General features: G+C 38.9%; 1 pseudogene; it reads left to right on the top strand.

Moving 5' to 3' along the window:
• Positions 1–3788: 3788 nt before the first annotated feature.
• LOC114492190 lies at positions 3789–4995 on the top strand (annotated as a pseudogene).
• The last annotated feature ends 13325 nt before the right edge of the window (positions 4996–18320 follow it).

An 18320-nucleotide genomic window follows, 5' to 3' on the forward strand; every position in this document is an offset into this window, starting at 1 on the left:
TTTCTCCTCAAGCTAATTTCTAGAGTGGACTAGCTCAATACAATGTAGCGTACATTTTACATTTTGATATGATTAGGCTCACTTTCTTCCAGAAGTGTTATACCAGTTTATTTTCCCGGGACAGCTTGTCACCAACATTGGGCTTTATCCATTTCTGGTTTTACAGACTGATTCAGTTTGTTTGATCAATTTGGATGTTTTTTATTTCACTAAGTTCATCTCATTCACACTTACTATTTTAATTATTATGTATAGTTTTAGTTCTGTAATCTTATCTTGTTTTCTGTTTTTCTGCTTCCTTGGCATCTCTTCCTTTTTTTCTTTCCGGAGATTCTCTTTGTTTTCTTTGGATTTTTTTTCATTCTGATAATTTTTAGGGTACTTTTCCTGCTTTTAGTTCTCTCAGTGGACATTTGTACTTTTCCTTAGCTATATCTTTCTTAAATAGTACAGTAGTTACTATGATAATAGCTAATCTTTATTTTTTGTTTACTTTGCCCTCATAACAACCCTATAGTAGTGCGTTTTCTCTCCTTCCTCCAACTAGCCCACATCCCAGGCCTGGGTCATCTAATCTGAGTGTCATGTGTACCCTCAAAATTCCTTTGGAGAGAAAAATCATACCCTGGTGGGGTCTGAGCTCAAAGAGCTTCCTGCCCCATTAGGCAATGATGATGACTTCTGTTTAAAACCATTTAACGTCCCCTCCTCAGCTGACAGTGTCCCAAGGCATTGTTTTCTAACCAGTCCAAGCTGCTCTGGTGTAGGCTGCGCTTTCACACAGATGACCCCATTGCCTCCTCAGAGCAAGCTGGCAAAACAAGGTTCTGATCTCCCACATTCATGGCAAGAAAACTGAATTTTGAAAAAAGAGCGTGTGTGACTTGTCTTTGTGATTGGTATCTCTGGGAGCACTCAGCTAGTGTCCTTTGACTGATGGTCACATTAAAAAGAAGAAGAAAAATAACAGTCAAAAGCAAAAAAATCTAAAACACCAAATTGAAATTCTTTAGGCTTTTGTCAAAGAATGTACTTTTAACTGGGTGCTAGTTAACTCATCTCTCTATTGAAAGAAGTTATATTTATGGAAAATTGTTTGAAGTATATAAAAGTCTATGCATTTCTCTAGATTAGCATTTTCTAAAAGGGGTTGTTTGGATTTTATGCAGGATGTTAATAAGTGTTAAGTAAACAATGGGTATGGTCAACTAATGAGAGAAAATACTGTGTTGAAGTTGCTCTCAGAAATTGCTCAAATAGTTGCTTTTTTAAAAAATTATGTTTTACCTAGCTGGTGTAGCTCAGTGGATTGAGCGCGGGCTGCAAACCAAGGCATTGCAGGTTCGATTCCCAGTCAGGGCACATGCCTGGGTTTCAGACTACAGCCCCCAGCAACCACACATTGATGTTTCTCTCTCTCTTCCCTCTCTAAAAACAAACAAACAAATAATAAAAATAAATAAAATATTTTTAAAAATTATGTTCTATTGATTATGCTATTATAGTTGTCCTGATTTTTCCCCTTTGCCCCCCTCCATCCAGTGCCCCCTACTCCCCCAGGCAATCCCACCCACCCCACTGTTCATGTCCATGGGTCACGTGTATAAGTTCTTTGGCTACTCCTTTTCCTATACTGTACTTTACATCCCCATGGCTATTCTATAACTACTATTTGTATTTCTTAATCCCCTCACTTCCTCACCCATTCTCCCCTCCCCCCTCCCATCTGGCAACCATCTGTAACTAACTCCTTTTCTCTTGCTGCTTTTAAGAGTATCTCTTTATCTTCAACCTTTGGCCTTTTAATTATGATGTGTCTTGGAGTGGGCCTCTTTGCATCTGTCATAATTGGGACTCTCCGTACTTCATGGACTTGTATGTCTATTTCCTTCAACAAATTGGGGAAGTTTTCTTCCACTGTCTTTTCAGATAGAGTTCCAATTTCTTGCTCTTTCTCTTCTCCTTCTGGCAGCCCTGTGATGTGAATGTCAGACTTCTTGAAGTTGTCACAGAGGCTGTTTATACTATCCTTGTTTTTTAAAATTCCTTTTTCTTCTTGTTCTGATGGGTTGTTCTTTGCTTCCTTATGTTCCAAATCATTGATTTGATTCTCAGCTTCATACACTCTACTGTTTATTACCTGTAAATTGTTCTTTATTTCAATTAGTGTATTCTTCATTTCTGACTGGATCTTTTTTATGTTGCTGAGGTCCTCACTAAGTTATTTGAGCATCATTATAACCAATGTTTCGAACTCTGCATCTGACAGATTGCTTACCTCCAGTTTATTTAGTTCTTTTTCTGGAGTTTTGATCTGTTCTTTCATTTGGGCCATGTTTCTTTGTCTCTTTGTTTTGGCAGCCTCCTTGTGTATGTTTCTATGTATCAGACAGAGCTTCTTTGACTCTGTGTGTTGGTAGCATGGCCTAATGTAGTAGGTATCCCATAGGGTCCTATGGCACACCCCTGTCACCAAGCTGGGTACTTGAGTTGCACCCTTCCTATGGGCTGAGCACACCCTCCTCTTGTATTTGAGCCTTGGTTGCTTTTGGCAGGTCAATGGGAGGGATTTACCCAGGCCAGTTGGCTGCAAGGATTGGCTGTGACCACTGACCACCAACCTCTAGCCTTCATGGAGGATCAGCTATGCAGGGGCAGGGTGGTGCTCTGATGTGGTCTCTAGCTGTCCACTGGGTACACTGACCCTGGGGTTTCCTGGGTGGTGCAGGCCAAGGTCAGCACCACCTGTGTTTTGCCTGGGGCATCCTGCCTGAGCTGTAAAGCAGTCTGAGATGGCTGCTACTTGTGTTGGACTTGGAGATCCTCAGGAGAAGCCAAGCTGTGAATCTAATATGGCTGCTACTAGGGCTCACTGAAGCCAGCTATTGCTTCCTTGTTTGGTAGGATTTTGGAGCCAAGGCCAGCCATTCTTATGGAAAAGCAGCTTGGGTAGGCCCATAAGTTGGATAGGGCAGAGCCTCTGGGGATCTCCAAGGTCAAACAGCATTAGCCAGGTTAATGGAGTCTCAGATATGGTACCAGCTTACTGGCTCTGTGGGAGGAGGGTTTAGCAAAGGGACAATGGCCTCTGCTCACCTTGATGCTAAACACTTCAGTTCCTCCCTGTGTGCCACAGGTGACTTTCAAGCTGCTACCCAGTGCTGAAGCTCAGAGAGAGTGAGTCTGAGTAGGTGAGTCCATGTTTAGGTTCTTTAAGAAGTTCTTTATACTTATAATAAACAAGATTGAGTGCCAAGAAAAAAAAGAAATTTTTTAACCACTTGGTGCCCCAGATATTTTCCATTGACTCAATTCCTGCTGGTGTTTGCAGCCAGAAGTCGTGGGGACTTATCTTCCTGGTACTGGAATCCTGGGCTCCAGGGGCAGGGGGCTTCATGTGGGGATGGGACTCCTCACTCCTGTGGTATCCCCCCCAAAGTTTTATCCATGTGGGTGTTGGACCAGCCAGTTCCTCATCAGCACCCCTCTTACCAGTCAGGATGGTTGTGGATTCTTTAATTCTGTAGTTGTCAGACTTTCATTCAGCTCAATTTATAACTTTCCCGAGTGATGGTTGTTTTATATTTTAGTTGTAATTTTGATGTGGTTGTGTGAGGAGGCGAGCTGTGTCTGCCTGCACTGCCATCTTGACCGGAAGCGACCAGAGTTGCTTTTAGCAGGCTAATGTGCACCATGAATCTATAAGAAGATATCATATGCAAACTTATTTGACCTCTATTAATATCTAATAGGATACTAGTGTTTTGTGGCACATAATTTGGGAAACAATGATAGGTGAGAAAGGGTTCCATTAAAACCCCCTCTAATTATTAATGGAAGAAAATAAGTTCAGATCTGCTAAGTATAAAGCAAGGTTTTGAGAGAAATAGAAAACACTTCATTTATTAGCTTTCAAAATTAAGAACGGAGATCAGACAACTCTACTTGAGTGAGAAGGTGAACCAGTGTTTACTGACACTTACTGAATGCTGGCCGTTTCATATACTGTACCTCAGGGAACCCAGACAAGCTTGGGCAGGCTTCATTTCCCCACTTCATGGGTGATACAACTGAAGCTCAGGATAGATAATACTCTGCTCAAGGTCCATAGCACTTGGAAGTGAGGAATGAGGGCTTGAGTCTCTGTCAAACAGATTATTTTAAAATGCTTGTCAGTTTGAGGCACAGCCCACTGCTCATGGGGGACCCTTGTCATCTTGTTCAGGGCAGCCTGGGTTCTCTGCCCTGGGTTCTGGTGTCTGGCAGTGAATTAAACAGCCACCATATCAAGCAAACAGGCAAAGACCAAGCCACCAAGAAGGGCCCCCAGCAGGTAACATTTAATGTGTTTACCACGTTTGACTGGTCACAGATTCAGGAGTTTAAAGAGGCCTTCAACATGATTGATCAGAACAGAGAAGGTTTCGTTGACAAGGAAGATTTGCATGATATGCTTGCTTTTCTAGGGAACAGTCCAATGGATTCTTGATGCCATGATGAAGGAGACTCCAGGGCCCATAAATTTCATTTCATGATGTTTGGCGAGAAGTTAAATGGCACAGATCCAGGAGATGTCATTAGAGATGCTTTTGCTTGCTTTGATGAAGAAGCGACTGGCACCATGCAGAAAGATTACCTGAGAGAGCAGCTGACAAGAGCAAGAGGTGGGTTTACAGACAAGAGAGGGGATGAGCTGTATAGAGAAGCACCTACGGACAAAAACAGAAAGTTCAATTACATTGAAATCACAAACATCCTTAAACATGGGACTAAAGATAAAGATGACTGAAAGAACTTTAGCTAAAACCTTCCAATTACTTTGTCTTACTCTGTTTTATTTCCCCAATACATTCCCCACTCGCAAACACCTGTAGCATACAACTTAGTTTCTTTCACAGCTCTGCCTCTTTGTTTTGATATATTTGTTCTAGACTTTGGGGATGAGGTTGTAAATTGTGTTGGAAAAGAGATTGCCAATAAAAATCAACAAATGTGGAAAAAATAAGAATGGTTTTCAATATTGGAAAGTTGAGGGAAAGAAACAGAGGGAAGATAAAGAAAGAAAATGAGAGAATAAAGAGACCAAAAGAGTGAATAAAGGGAGCAGCAGAAAGAGGAACCAAGAAAGAATGCCCTGGATGGTTTGCTTTAAGATAGAGACATGGTGTATACAAAGATAAAAAAAAGGGACAGAAATAGATAGATTTTTAAAATTCAAACACAATTTCTAGAGTTTAAACATAGAGATAGATACATAGAAGCTGATGTTTGCACAGAGATATTCATCCCTATTTTTAAAATGTAGGCCTCTCAGGAGCCGTGAGAAATATTCAAAGTGATGAAAAGCAAGGACATATAACCAAGATTGCTCTACCCAGCAAAGACATCATTTAGAATCAAAGGTTGTATAGTTTCCCAGATAAGAAAAAGCTAAAGGAGTTCATCACCATCAAATCAGTATTACACAAAATATTAAAGGGTCTTCTTTAAGAAGAAGGGAAAAAAGATTAAAAATATGAACAATAGAATGACAATAAATACATACTTATCAACAATTGAATCTAAAAAACAAAATAAATGAACAAGCAGAACAAAAACAGACTCATTGATACAGAGAACATTTTGACGGTTGCCGGTGGGGAGGAGGGTTGGAGGGGTGGGTGAAAAACGTGGAGGGATTTAGAAGTACTAAGTGGAGCCCTGGCTAGGTGGCTAAATTTGTTAGAATATCATCCCCATATGCTTAGGTTGGGGTTTGATGGATGATACTTTGGGGCACATACAAGAAGCAACCAATGTGTGCATAAATAAGTGGAATAATAAACAGATGTTTCTCTCTCTCCCTCTTTCTCTCTAAAATATCAATAATAATAAAAAAAGAAGTGCAAATTGGTTGTTACAGAATAGTCATGGGGATGTAAAGTACAGCATTGGGAATACAGTCAACAATATTCTAATAACTATGTATGGTGTTAGGTGGGTACAAGATTTATCAGGATGATCACTTAGTAAGTTATATAGTTATATAATGTCTAATCACTAGGGTGTATCCCCCAAACTAATATAATATTGTATTTATGTCAGCTCTAATAAAAATGATTTTTTTAAACTGAAAAAAATGTAGGCCTTTGAGTTAGTAATCTCAAAAGTAAACATAGCTAAAATTCATCAGTTAAAATATTTTTCTTCCTATCTCAATTTGGGAAGTACAGATGTTCTTCAAATCACATATTCCTGAATTTTGTTTAGAAAAATCTCTACTGTTATTCTTGGAAAATAGAGAATGTCACATTCCATGGGAGAAAATGGTTCCAGAAAAATCATTCTGGCCCTGACCAATATGGTTCAGTTGGTCAGGCAACATTCTGCAAAGTGAAAGGTTGCCGGTTCAATTCCCTGTCAGGTCACATGCCTAGGTCGCAGGTCCAATCCCTGGTTGGGGAGCGTATTATCCATGTTTCTTTCTCACATCTGTTTCTCTCCCTCTCTTTCACCCTCTTTACCTTTCTCTCTAAAAATAAATAAAGTGTTTTCTTTTTAAAAAAGAAAGAAAATCATTCCTATCTTAAGGGTTCTTATGATATCACTAGTAAAGACTTTTAAAGCCAAGTGCTATCATTTAGATTATAAATCACGATGTCTCATTTGACATTTGCTCTGTGTATTAGATGGAATTAAGAACCAAATCTGGCTTGGGGGAGGAAATTTATCTTTCCCTTTCTAAAATATTGGGATTGTATCTAGATAATGTACCTTGTGCCGCACCCAGAATGATATTTAAAATTTAGTGTTTTGAAATGAGACTGTTGATTTTTGTTATTATTCCTTTATAATGAAAGGTCTTTGGAGATAGGGTAAAGATAGTAGATACCTAGTGATATGGCTAAAGACATGTTAAAAATTTGATAGAAAATAATTTTGTTAAAATGAAGAATTAATAAAAAGTATATCTTCTCATTTGTTTATGTATTTGTAACTTTTTAGGCGCCATGTGGTGATTTTACAAGTTTGTCCATCTGTCAGAATATTTGCCTCTTTTCTCTTAAAATTTTAATTTTTGATATGTTTTCAGCTAGTTATTCTTTTAAAGCTATTTGGAGGTTTGCCAATATGGTTACCAGTTCTCTTGCTCGCCATTGCTTTTGGCACCCACTCCTTCCTTCAGAGTTCAGTTTCCTTCTTCCTGAGTATATCCTTTAATAGCTCTTTCAGCAAGAACCTATAAAAAGTAAATTCTTTATATATCTGTCTGGAAATATCTTGAGTGAGAGAGTAGAAGAGTCTGATATTCTAGGTCAGTGACTTTCAACCTTTTTCATCTTATGGCACACATAAACTAATTACTAAAATTCTGTGGCACACAAAAAACATATTGCATTTTTTGCTGATCTGACGAAAATAGGTATAATTTTGATTCATTCACACCAGATGGCTATTACTGTGTTGGCTGTTGTCATATTTTTATTTGACAGTCTGAAGGAAAATAGGTCAGTGCCCCTGGCTAAATAGTCAGGTATTGCATGTTTTAAAAATTCTGCCCGGGCTGGTGTGGCTCAGTGGACTGAGCGCTGGATTGTGAACCAAAGGGTCATAGTTTGATTCCCAGTCAGGGCACATGCTTCAGTTGTGGGCCAGATCCACAGTAGGGGGTGCTCAAGAGGCAACCACATATTGACGTTTCTCTCCCTCTCTTTCTCCCTCCCTTCTCCTCTTTAAAAATAAATAAATAAAATATTTTTTTAAATTCTTGCATCAAAAAAATTTAAAAATAAAAATAAAAATAAATAAAAAATAAAAAAAATAAAGATGTTGGCTATTCAAAAAATTTAAAAAAAAATCTTGCATCACACCAGTTGAGAATTGTTGTTCTAGGTCATTGTCCCTTGCACTTTGGAGATGATATTCTAGTCTCCTGTAACCTATTGTTACTCATGCTAGTCTGCTGTGAGTCTAACAAATAATCATGCTTTGAAGGTAAGCTTTGTCATCTCTCTGGTAGTTCTAAGATTTTTTTCTTTGACTTTGATGTTTCACAGTTTTACTCCAACATGTCTAGGTGAGGGTATCTTATTTTTCCTGCTTAGCAGGTGGGCTTCTTCAATTAAAAAAAAACAAACAAACAGATCTTTAAAATTTCACCCATAAACCTCCAAATACTGTCTTTCCTCCATTTTCTTTGTAACTCCTATTGAATGTACACGGGATCTTCTCATTTTATCCTTCATATCTCTGATTTATTTTTAAATTTTTAAATCTATTTATGTTTGTGATGCATTTTTTATAATTTCTTTATATCTAGGTTTCAATTCATCAATTTCTTTTCAGTTATGCTGCTATAGTGTGTAATCTGTCCATTAAGAGTTTTTCACAATGGTTGTACTTTCTGTTTCTGAAATTCCTAATTGGTTCTTTTATCCTATTGGTGTTTTTATATATTGTCCTATTTTTCTGTAAGGTATCTATTCCTGAAGATTTTTAAAGTTATTTTAAAATCTCTTTAGACTGTTCTATTATTGAGTTTTGGAGGTGCGTCCTTCCTTGTTTCTGCCTCTCACTGGTTTACTCTCCCTCTCGGTGGCTGTGAGCTCACCTGCAGCAGGGCTGTTTCCCAGGGAGCTGTGGGCTGTGGGCTTTGAAGGTGTTTTCAGCAGGTCAGTGTCACAGGTTGCTGCTGCCAAGACTCTGCAGGTTTGACTATTGTGGGAGAGTTTTCATGTTGAATTTTTAGTCCAAGATTTCTGCATTAGATACCAAATTGTGTGTGTGTGTGTGTGTGTGTGTGTGTGTGTGTGGTGTCTGCCTGAGGATATATGAATAAATTAGTCCTTCTTTCGTTTGGTATTATATACACACAGAATTAGTAGAATGGACCGCCAAGTTTTAAAATATGTCCCATTTTTCTTAAAGCTGTTTTCAGTTCCATATTTCAGTTTTGTTTTGAAGCAGTAAAAGTTGAGCTCTTTCATTCATTTATGTTGTTGTAAAAGGTAGAGTGTGTTGTTTTAAATTAAATCAACAGTTCAATACTGAGGGAGTCTTTTCATGCCTCTCTATTAGCTGTTGCTTTTTTCTCCTCCCAGGACGGAAGGCACTGAGAATTGAAGAATACACTTCTTGTCTGTGATTTACAGACTTGATTAGAAGGCACTGTGAATTATCCTTGCCTTGAATAAACCTCAATGATTCATTGCTTGTTGGGGAATTAGAAACTATTGATTCATGTTCTGTCCTAGGAGGAGTTGCTTCTCTCTGCTAAGGGTGCATTCTAGGGCTGGGTTTGGGTTCCCACTCCGCTAACAGGCAGATTGTGGCCCACTTTTTAATCTAAGGTGCAGGGAGGCCTTCCTCAGTATTGCTAGGTAAAGTTTTGATACAAACCTACATATATTTGCACATCTTTCTCTCAGATGTTACCCAATTAGACCAAACTTCCCAGAGGCACGAGCGATTTCTCTGCTGTAAGAGAGTATGTTCGAGACCTGCAGTGTCCAATCAGGAAGTCACTGGCCCCACATGACCCCTGAGCACTTGAAATGTGGTCAGTTCAAATTGAGATACATTGTAAATGTGAAATACACAGTATGAAAAAAATGTAAATCATTAATAATTGTTCCATTGAGTATGTATTAAAATGACAATATTTTGAATATATATTAAGTTAAATAAATTATGTTACTAATGTCACCTGTTTCTTTTTACTTTTTAAAAAATGTGGCTATGTAGAAATTTTAAGATTACTTATGTGGCTGGCATTATATTCCTACGAACAGCCCAGCTATAGAATCCTATGCACAGGGAAACCCGTAAGTACTCTAGAAAGAACTTTTTTCAGTTTGTCATTTTTCTCTGTACTTTTATCCACCTTTTTTTTTTACAATGTCGTAATTTTTGCTATGAGTTAATGCTGCACCACGGAATGCACACAGATGTAAGGGGGGTTGTATCTCACACGGGTGAGGTTTTAAGGGTAGCAGGGAAGGTGAACATTGAATATTGTCAAAATTACCCTCGGAAATCCCCTAGGAAGGCCTCAAGCTGTCCCTGACACGCCACCTTTCATTAAGTTCGACCCAGACCATCTTTTCTGTAGTGGATCACAGTCTCTTCAGTGAGACCAGTTGATGTTGGTTTGTATTTGGTGCCATGCTAGAGCAAGATGCAAATCTTAAACCCATAGTCACCCTCAGCAAGAGAGCTGCCTGCCAGGGAGAGGCGGCAGGGAATTGGGGTCCCTGCGGGAACGGCACATTCACACTTCTTGCTCACTTACCATGGAGCGGGACATGGCTGCTTTATCTATTTTGCTCTCACTGCCATCAATCTTTCTCTGTTTCTTTCTCATGGTTTGCTCAGTTCTTATAGCTCAATGTGCATACTTTAGCATGTGGATCTCTCTCTTCTGCAGTTCTAATGTTCTATGGATCAATGATTCTAAAGGTCCATAAATAGCCAAAATGAAATTGTAGCCCAATGTCAATGTAATGAATACCACTAAACTGTACTCTTAAAAACAGTTAAAGTGGTAAATTTTATGTTATATGTATTTACTACAATCAAAGAAAAAAGTCATAATGAAGTGTAATGACATTTGGTGGGCAGGGTAAAAATGAGGGACTTTGGAGTCAGACAGAATTGGTGAGTGGAGATGTCACAGGTTGGGTTCTCTAGAAAGTGGACTCTGAGACTGAGCTTAGCCTTTAGGACATTTATTTTTTAAAATGCTCCTGGCATCAAGACCTATGGGAGGGATGGGTGGAGAGCAGGAGCGGGTGCAGGAAGTTGAGCTGTGCTGCAGGCTTGCAAACAGTCGCAGTCAGCCTCACAGGGAGCTCTGGAGCAAAAATGTCGCTGGAGGACTGCCACGCAGTGAACTGAAGTGGCCCGGCCTTTACACCCCAGCTTCGATGACATGGGCTGTCCCGAGAAGGGTATAACAGTGGATGATGTGGCTCTCTGCAGCCAAGGCAGTTCCTGAAAGGCCGACAGCTAAAGGCTGCCTCAGCAGCACTTCCACAGCTGGGGCAACGAGTCCTTCCTTGAAGGGAGATTCGCACAGTGCATTCAGGATGTCACCACTGAATACGTTTTTTCTTCACCACCCAGCATTCATTTCACCCTTCAAAACTACATGCTGAATTTCTTCTGAGGAATTACTTCTTTTACAGCAAAGGACTTCTTTATGGGATAGTAAATTACATGGCCTGCCCTCCTTCTTAAGTCAAAGATAAACCGAAGTCTCTTTCCATGGACTTTGAACAAAATGAAAAGATGAAAAAAAAAGGTTCATGCTTTCTGAACTACAGAATGGAGTCATCCTTGTTGTCCTAGTTCCCTCTCTATTTTCTCCAGCTTTGTACTCATTTTATGAGCTGTTCAATATCCCTCTGGTTAATATCTTTCTTTGTTAAAATTTTTATTTATCGATTTAGAGAGAGAGGGGAAGGGAGAGACATCAGCTTGTGGTTTCACTTACTGATGCATTCAGCGATGGCTTCTTATAAGTGCCCTGAGTGAGGATCGAACCTGCAACCTTGTCTTATCAAGATGACACTCTAACCAACTGACTACCTGGCCAGGGCCAATGTCCCTCTTTTTTTTTTTTTGGTGAACTTAGCCAATTTCTTTTGTTTGCAACCAAATAACCCCAATTGATACTGATTCCACCCCACTGAAGTGTTTGTTCTTGAGTAAGTCTCTCTGAGTCTTGGTTTTCTCATCTGCAAATTTAGTATAATAAAGTCTACGTTGCAGGGTAGCGCCAGGGTAAGAGATAGTATATTGGGTCAGAATTGTAATTAATAGTATAAGGGGTTATAAAGCTAATGAGGGCAGCCTCTGGTTCTCCAGTTTACACTGTGAGTTTCTCTGCTAGAATGTCAGATGTCATATATGGTAAATACGGGAGCAATGAGGATTTCTTGTTTGCCAAATTTCTTTTTTGGACTGAGTTTCACATTGCCTCCTCTATAGTGCTCTTCCCTAAAGGGCTGAGGGTGACACCATTCATGATACTGCAGCATAAGCTAGTGGGATGAGGGAAGGAGACAGTAATCTCTCTTTCAAGGAATGTTGGACCAATGGGTAATCAGATGGAAAGTTTAAAACATAAAATATGTCCAAGGGAGTTAATAGTAAAGTCCTTTTAAAAAGTTAAAATTGGAGAAGATGGCTAATAACTGCCATGGGATTTAGTTGTATTAAATAAAATTTGTTTTGATGGGTATTTTTTCAAGTGTAGAGACACTATGCTTCAGTCCAGGTTCTACGCGATTCAGTGTGTGTACAATAAGGTGGAATTTTAATTGGGTTCTATTGTACTTTATCGCAACAAAGAAGGATGGGCTAAAAATGAAAAGATTCTTTAGTAAAGTTCTTCAGATGCTGCAGCTTTTAGACATTCCTCTTGCCCCTCGCAATCAGTTCTCGCTGCCAATACCAGAACACAATGTCTTTTTAGTTGAATTATTTATGTTGTTGTCTTTCTCAGACTACAAATGAAAAAAGCAGAATGAAATATTAAATGATTACCACTGAAATATTTACAGATGAGAGGATATAATGTCTGGGATTTGTTTCAAAAAATGTGGGTGGGGAGCAGGAAGCGGGTGATGTAGCTAGGACAGGGTTGGTTACAGTCCCTGTCCGGAGGAATGACTGGGCAACAGTCCCTGGGGTTCATTATTATATGTTTTATACTTTGTATATGTTTAACATTTGCCACAATAAAAGATTTTTAAAAATTGTATGATTACAACTAGTTAAAATGTGTATGCATAAAGCAGAGACTGGAAGAGAAGACAAAAATAAAGAGTTACGTTAGTATTAGAGTAGTTGAATTATGGGCAAATTATTATTTTTTAAAAGATTTTATTTAGTTATATTTAGAGGGGTAGGGAAGGGAAGGAGAGAGGGAAAGGGGATGAGAGGGGGAGAGAAACGTCAGTGTGTGGTTGCCTCTCATGGACCCCCTGCTGGGGCCTGGCCTGCAACCCAGGCATGTGTCCTGACTGGGAATTGAACCTGCGACCCTTTGGTTTGCAGGTGTGCTCAATCCACTAAGCTACACCAGCCAGGGCTGGGCAAATTATTTTTAAAAATTGCGTTTGGTATTATTCTGATTTTATGTTTCAATAAATGAAAACTCAGAGGAAATAAACACACATGCACAAGCCTCTGAAGGTAAGGAACAGTGATATGTTGGAGTGGCTTGTATCAGATAGAAAGGACAGATTGCTAAAGTTTTAGGGACTTTGCATCCTGGTTAACACCACGTGAGTATGGAAATTGACCATGTTGGGAATATTTATACCTTGGAAATCAGCAAACACTAGAAATCAGTACTTCCAAGAACCAGTTGTTAAACATTTACCACTCACTGGTAAGGACTTTTCCTGCCTAGAATTATCTGAAGATGCTGAACTTATGGGTAGGACCTTATTAATTCTTATTATTCTATACATATTTAACGAAATCCTACCATGGGCCAGAACTTGTGCTATGCACTTTGGGGATTCAAAGTATTGTTTAAGGAAGAGATGGATAGCCCTGGCTAGTGTGGCTCAGTGGATTGAGTGCTGCCCTGAAAACCAAAGGGTTGCTGGTTTGATTCCCAGTCAGGGCATGTGCCTGGGTTGCAGGCCAGGCCCCCAGTGGTGGGGAGGCACATGAGAGGTAACCACACATTGATGTTTCCCTCCCTCTTTTTCTCCCTCCCTTCCCCTCACCCTATAAATAAATAAATAAATAAATAAGATCTTTTTAAAAAATAAAGAAGAGGTGGATATTCTAAACATTTGAGATAATATATGTATAAAGGATTACAATAAAAATATGGCAAAAAGTGCAATGCTCAGTCAGCTGTAAGAACTGTAGCTGGCTGACAGCCTCCAACTGTTAGTGTCTTTAGGATCTGCTTTAGTTTTCTAGGTGTACACTTTAATGGGTAGATTTTATGGTATATAAATTATACGTCAATAAAACTTATTTTTAAAAAAGGAAATACGACAAAGATGCCAGTCACTACTTTTATTGTTAAATGTTTTTCTGGAATGCCTAACTAATGAAATAGAACAAGACAAATAAATAAAAGGTATAACTTTTGAAAGAATGTATAGGACATTTTCAAAGAAAACATACAATTTTACTCAAATATATAAAACTTGAATAATAGACATAGGTTCATGAAAGGAAAAACTCAATATAAAAAAGAAGTCATTTTCTCCCAAGTTAATCTATAATTGCATCATGATTTCAAACAAAAATCCCAATAAAATCTTTGGAGTTTCTCAAATTGTTTCTAAAATTCATCTGGGAAACACAAATGTCAGATAAGCAATGACAATTTTGAAAGAAAGGAAAGAATTGTAAGAAGCACATGGCACATGGGTAGGAAAAATATCAATAGCACAAACTAGAAAGCCCTAAAGCAGATCCATGGACTACACAGTTTAGTGTGGGGATTTAAGATATGACGATGGCATTCCAAAACACTGGGGCAAGGTGGATTATTCAATAATGATGTAGCGACAAGCGGATATTCAGATGTGAAAAAGAATGCTAAAAATGTTCTATATGGAAAAGATTCCATTTAAAAAGTCAACATACAAATAAACTGGGGGAATATTTATAATATATTTTATTGACAAAGATTAATACCCCCAATTCTATTAAGAGCTTTTATGAATTATAAGCAAACAAATACTCTGGAAAACAAATGAACAAGGGATTTGAAGAGGCAATCCACACAAATGAAATGGAAATGGCCAATAAACATTTAAAATTTTTTAAATTTCACTTGTGAAAGAGAACCCCTAATTACAATAAAAGTTAAATAGTATTTTTATATATTAGCAAAGGTAAAAATGATGGACAATACTCCATATTTTTAGGAATATAGAGAATCAGGGACTCTCACAAATTATTGTTAAGAGCAGAAATTGGTACAGTCATTGGGAAGGCAGTTCTTCCCGAAATGTGTTCAAAGAAACCGTGCAGAAGGATGTTCACTACGGCATGTTTGTGATACCAGAGCACCGAGGCGGTTCTAATTTGTTTTCAATAGCAGAATGGTTAAATAAACTATGGCTCATAGAGACACTGGAGCTCTGAAATGGTTTAAGCGAGATCTGTATTAACATTGAAAGTCATCAGAGGAAAAATTGGGTTGCTTAACAGTTTATAAGATTTTACTTAGGTAAAAATAAAATACACATTTTTATTTGTATATCAGAGTCTGAAAGACTGACTCTCCACCAAACCGTTACTACTATAACATTTGAGGAAAGAAGGGGAGGGTATCAGTTATTGTGTTTCAGTTACAAGTAATACAAATTAGACATAAATATTCCTAAATAATAAGTGGACTATATAGGCCAAGTGACCAAAATGCTCGGAGGTAAAGTGTGCTTTCGTGAAGGGCTGAGGGCAGGGGCTTAACCGAGTCATCCAACTGCCAGCTTTTCCTCTGTCTTGCCCTTCGCCTTTAAAGGTAAAAGCTTCTTCAGGACATTATGTTAAGTGAAATAAGCCAGACGCCAAAGGACAAATACTGTAATGATTCCACTTACGTGAGGTACCTGGATTGGTCAAGCTGGTAGAGAAAGGAAGTAGAATGCTGGTGGCCAAGGTGGGAGAGGCGGGGTGAGGGAGCTGTGGTTTAATAGTTGTAGAGTTTCTTTATACACGATCACACGATGAAAAGAATTCTGGAGATTGGTGCATAATAATGTGAATGTACACTCAAAGTGGTTAAGATGATAAATTTTATACATATTTTACCACAATTTTTGGAAAGCATATTAAAAAAGTAAAATCCTCATCCCAAGGCTGGCTCCCCCTGGTGGTAGCACCGTTGCAGGTGCATTTGGGTCTATGGACTTCACTGGGGCCCAGGGGCTGTGTGGTGTCCCCTTCACTTGTCCAATGGCTCTTGCCCAGGGCTTCTCTCTGATTGGAGCACAATAGTATGGTCATGTGCCTGTTTCTGACTTATGCGTTACTCTGGCATCATATTCTAGGGCCTCTCTGTGAACTTTGGGAGCAATATTGGTTGTAATGGTGGTTGGGCCTTCACATACAAGGGCCAGAAGTAATTAGATTTCTGATAATGTACAAGATAGTCAAATACATTACAGAATTCATTAATGTAGACTTATAAAACCTGTTTGTAATAATCTGAACATAAGCCCTAATTCAATTTTATATATAAACATGAACAATTTTTGCATGATCTTACTATAACTGAATTTAAAGATATGAAAATTATGAGTAAATTGAGATAAAATAGTATTTTGTTTCATCTGGAACTTTACCAGGAGTTGTTCGCTGTTTCAGAAAATCGTGTTTTCAACAAGCAACACCACTTGTGGTATTTGAGTCTCCAGTACAGCCTTGCACATTGCAATTCTCACCGAATAATGGAATTCACACAGCTATCTTCCTTCTGAAATCAGGATGTATCCTATGGTCAAGGACAGCTTAGATTCTGTGAAATGTGGTACTGAATACTAGTCTGCACTTGTAGCTGTTGCATTCATTTTCCACCTGGATCCTTGTAGCAGTCCCGACTGGTCTCCCTGTTTTCACCTTACCATCTATCCTCAGTACACCAGCCAGATTCTCCTTTTAAAATGTAGGTCAGATCATGCCACACTCTTTTGCTCAAAGCCTCCTAATGCTGCACTATTTTACTCCAAGTACAAGCATTACAGTGTTCTGTGAGGGCTCGGCGAGGTCTGGCTGTTATCTCGCAGACCGGCATGCTACTGCCTTTTCAAGTGCTACTCACTCCATCCAGTCCACCGTGCTCAACACTTACCACCCAACACTCACCAGACAAGCTTCCACTTTAAGACCTTCACACTGGCTATTCCACCTGCCCAGATACTTTCCCCCTAAATATATCTGCATGATTCAGTCCCCAATCTCCTTCAATTTTTTACTCAAATGTTGCCTTCTAGTGAGGCCTGCCTTGACCACTCTCTTTGAAGCTGCAGCCCACTACCCACGTCCCTACTGTTCTGAACTCTGGTTTGCCCTTACCCTGTTGTACTTCCCCCTCCCCAATAACACTTAGCACCTTCTAAGATAATATATAATTTACTGATATATTATGCTGATTGTTCATTTTCTATATCTCACCACTCTGTTAGTATGTAAGCTCCAGGAGGCGGGGATTTCTGTCTGTAGCCCCAGGAAACCTACAGCAGTGTGCAACACAGTGTTCAGAACTGTTTGCTGAAAGGTGATTCCACCAAGCATCTAACCACTTCATTATGACTTCTATAATAATCGTGCCCATGCACAAATCATTTTATAAATTATCTTCTGGGGGGGGGGCTGGACTGGGAGTAAAAAGGAGAAAACTGTATTTGAACAATGATTAAAATAAAATTTTAAAAATAAATAAATATGAATCAATAAATGCCATTTTCTCAGTTGAAAAAAAATAAACTATCTTCCTATTATTTCTCCATAGATTATAGTTATAGCATTATGTGATAATATGAGATACTGTATATTATAATATATAATCTAATGATTTTACAAGTCAGGATAGTAAAGCAGTGTTATGAAATGTTTGTTACAGTAGCAGAGTTTGGAGGCTAGGGTTGAAAACCACTGGTTTAGACTATTCCAGAACCTCCTCCTGAAGCTGTGGGTACAGATAATCCCACCCAAGCTGCCTGGCTGCTTCCTGGATGGCAGGGGTGGGGTGGGTGTCGGGGAGGCAGCCACAGTGTTGGTGTCACCAAGGAAATAAGCTTCGCTTTGCAATTTTGCTATACTCTTATATTGTTCATATAGTTTGAATATTTTACCGTGAGTATCCATTCCTTTTGTAAGAAGTAAAACAGATAAGGATTTTTTCATTTAAAAAACTACTGCAAAATATAGAAAACAGGTGAGCAAAATAAAAAATCACCTGTAATCCTACTCCCCAGAGACAACCATTGCTAACATTTTGTTTTATAGCCTTTTGTTTTCAGACATGGTTGTGGATACAGAGATTTTCCAGTGATGGCTCAGATAATAAGAGTCATGTGATTAGAGGTGCCCTTTGTCAAGGTTATTCTGGCAGCCACCTGCACGTTGGATTGACGGTAGAACTAGGCTGTAACCTAGCAATGGTGAGGGAGGATTTAGGCCGGACCAGTGGGGATGGAAAGGGTCACTACTCAGAGATACAGTAAAGGAAACATGGAGTGGCTTAGTAATGTGTGTGAAAGCAGTGCACACATTAAACACGCACAGTGTTTTTTTTTTAATCTGTGTATTCCAATCTTGCATTCAAGTACAGGGTGGAGGGAAATAAAGGGGAG

This window comes from Phyllostomus discolor, chromosome 1 (assembly GCF_004126475.2).
Source record: "Phyllostomus discolor isolate MPI-MPIP mPhyDis1 chromosome 1, mPhyDis1.pri.v3, whole genome shotgun sequence".
Taxonomy (NCBI): Eukaryota; Metazoa; Chordata; class Mammalia; order Chiroptera; family Phyllostomidae; genus Phyllostomus; species Phyllostomus discolor.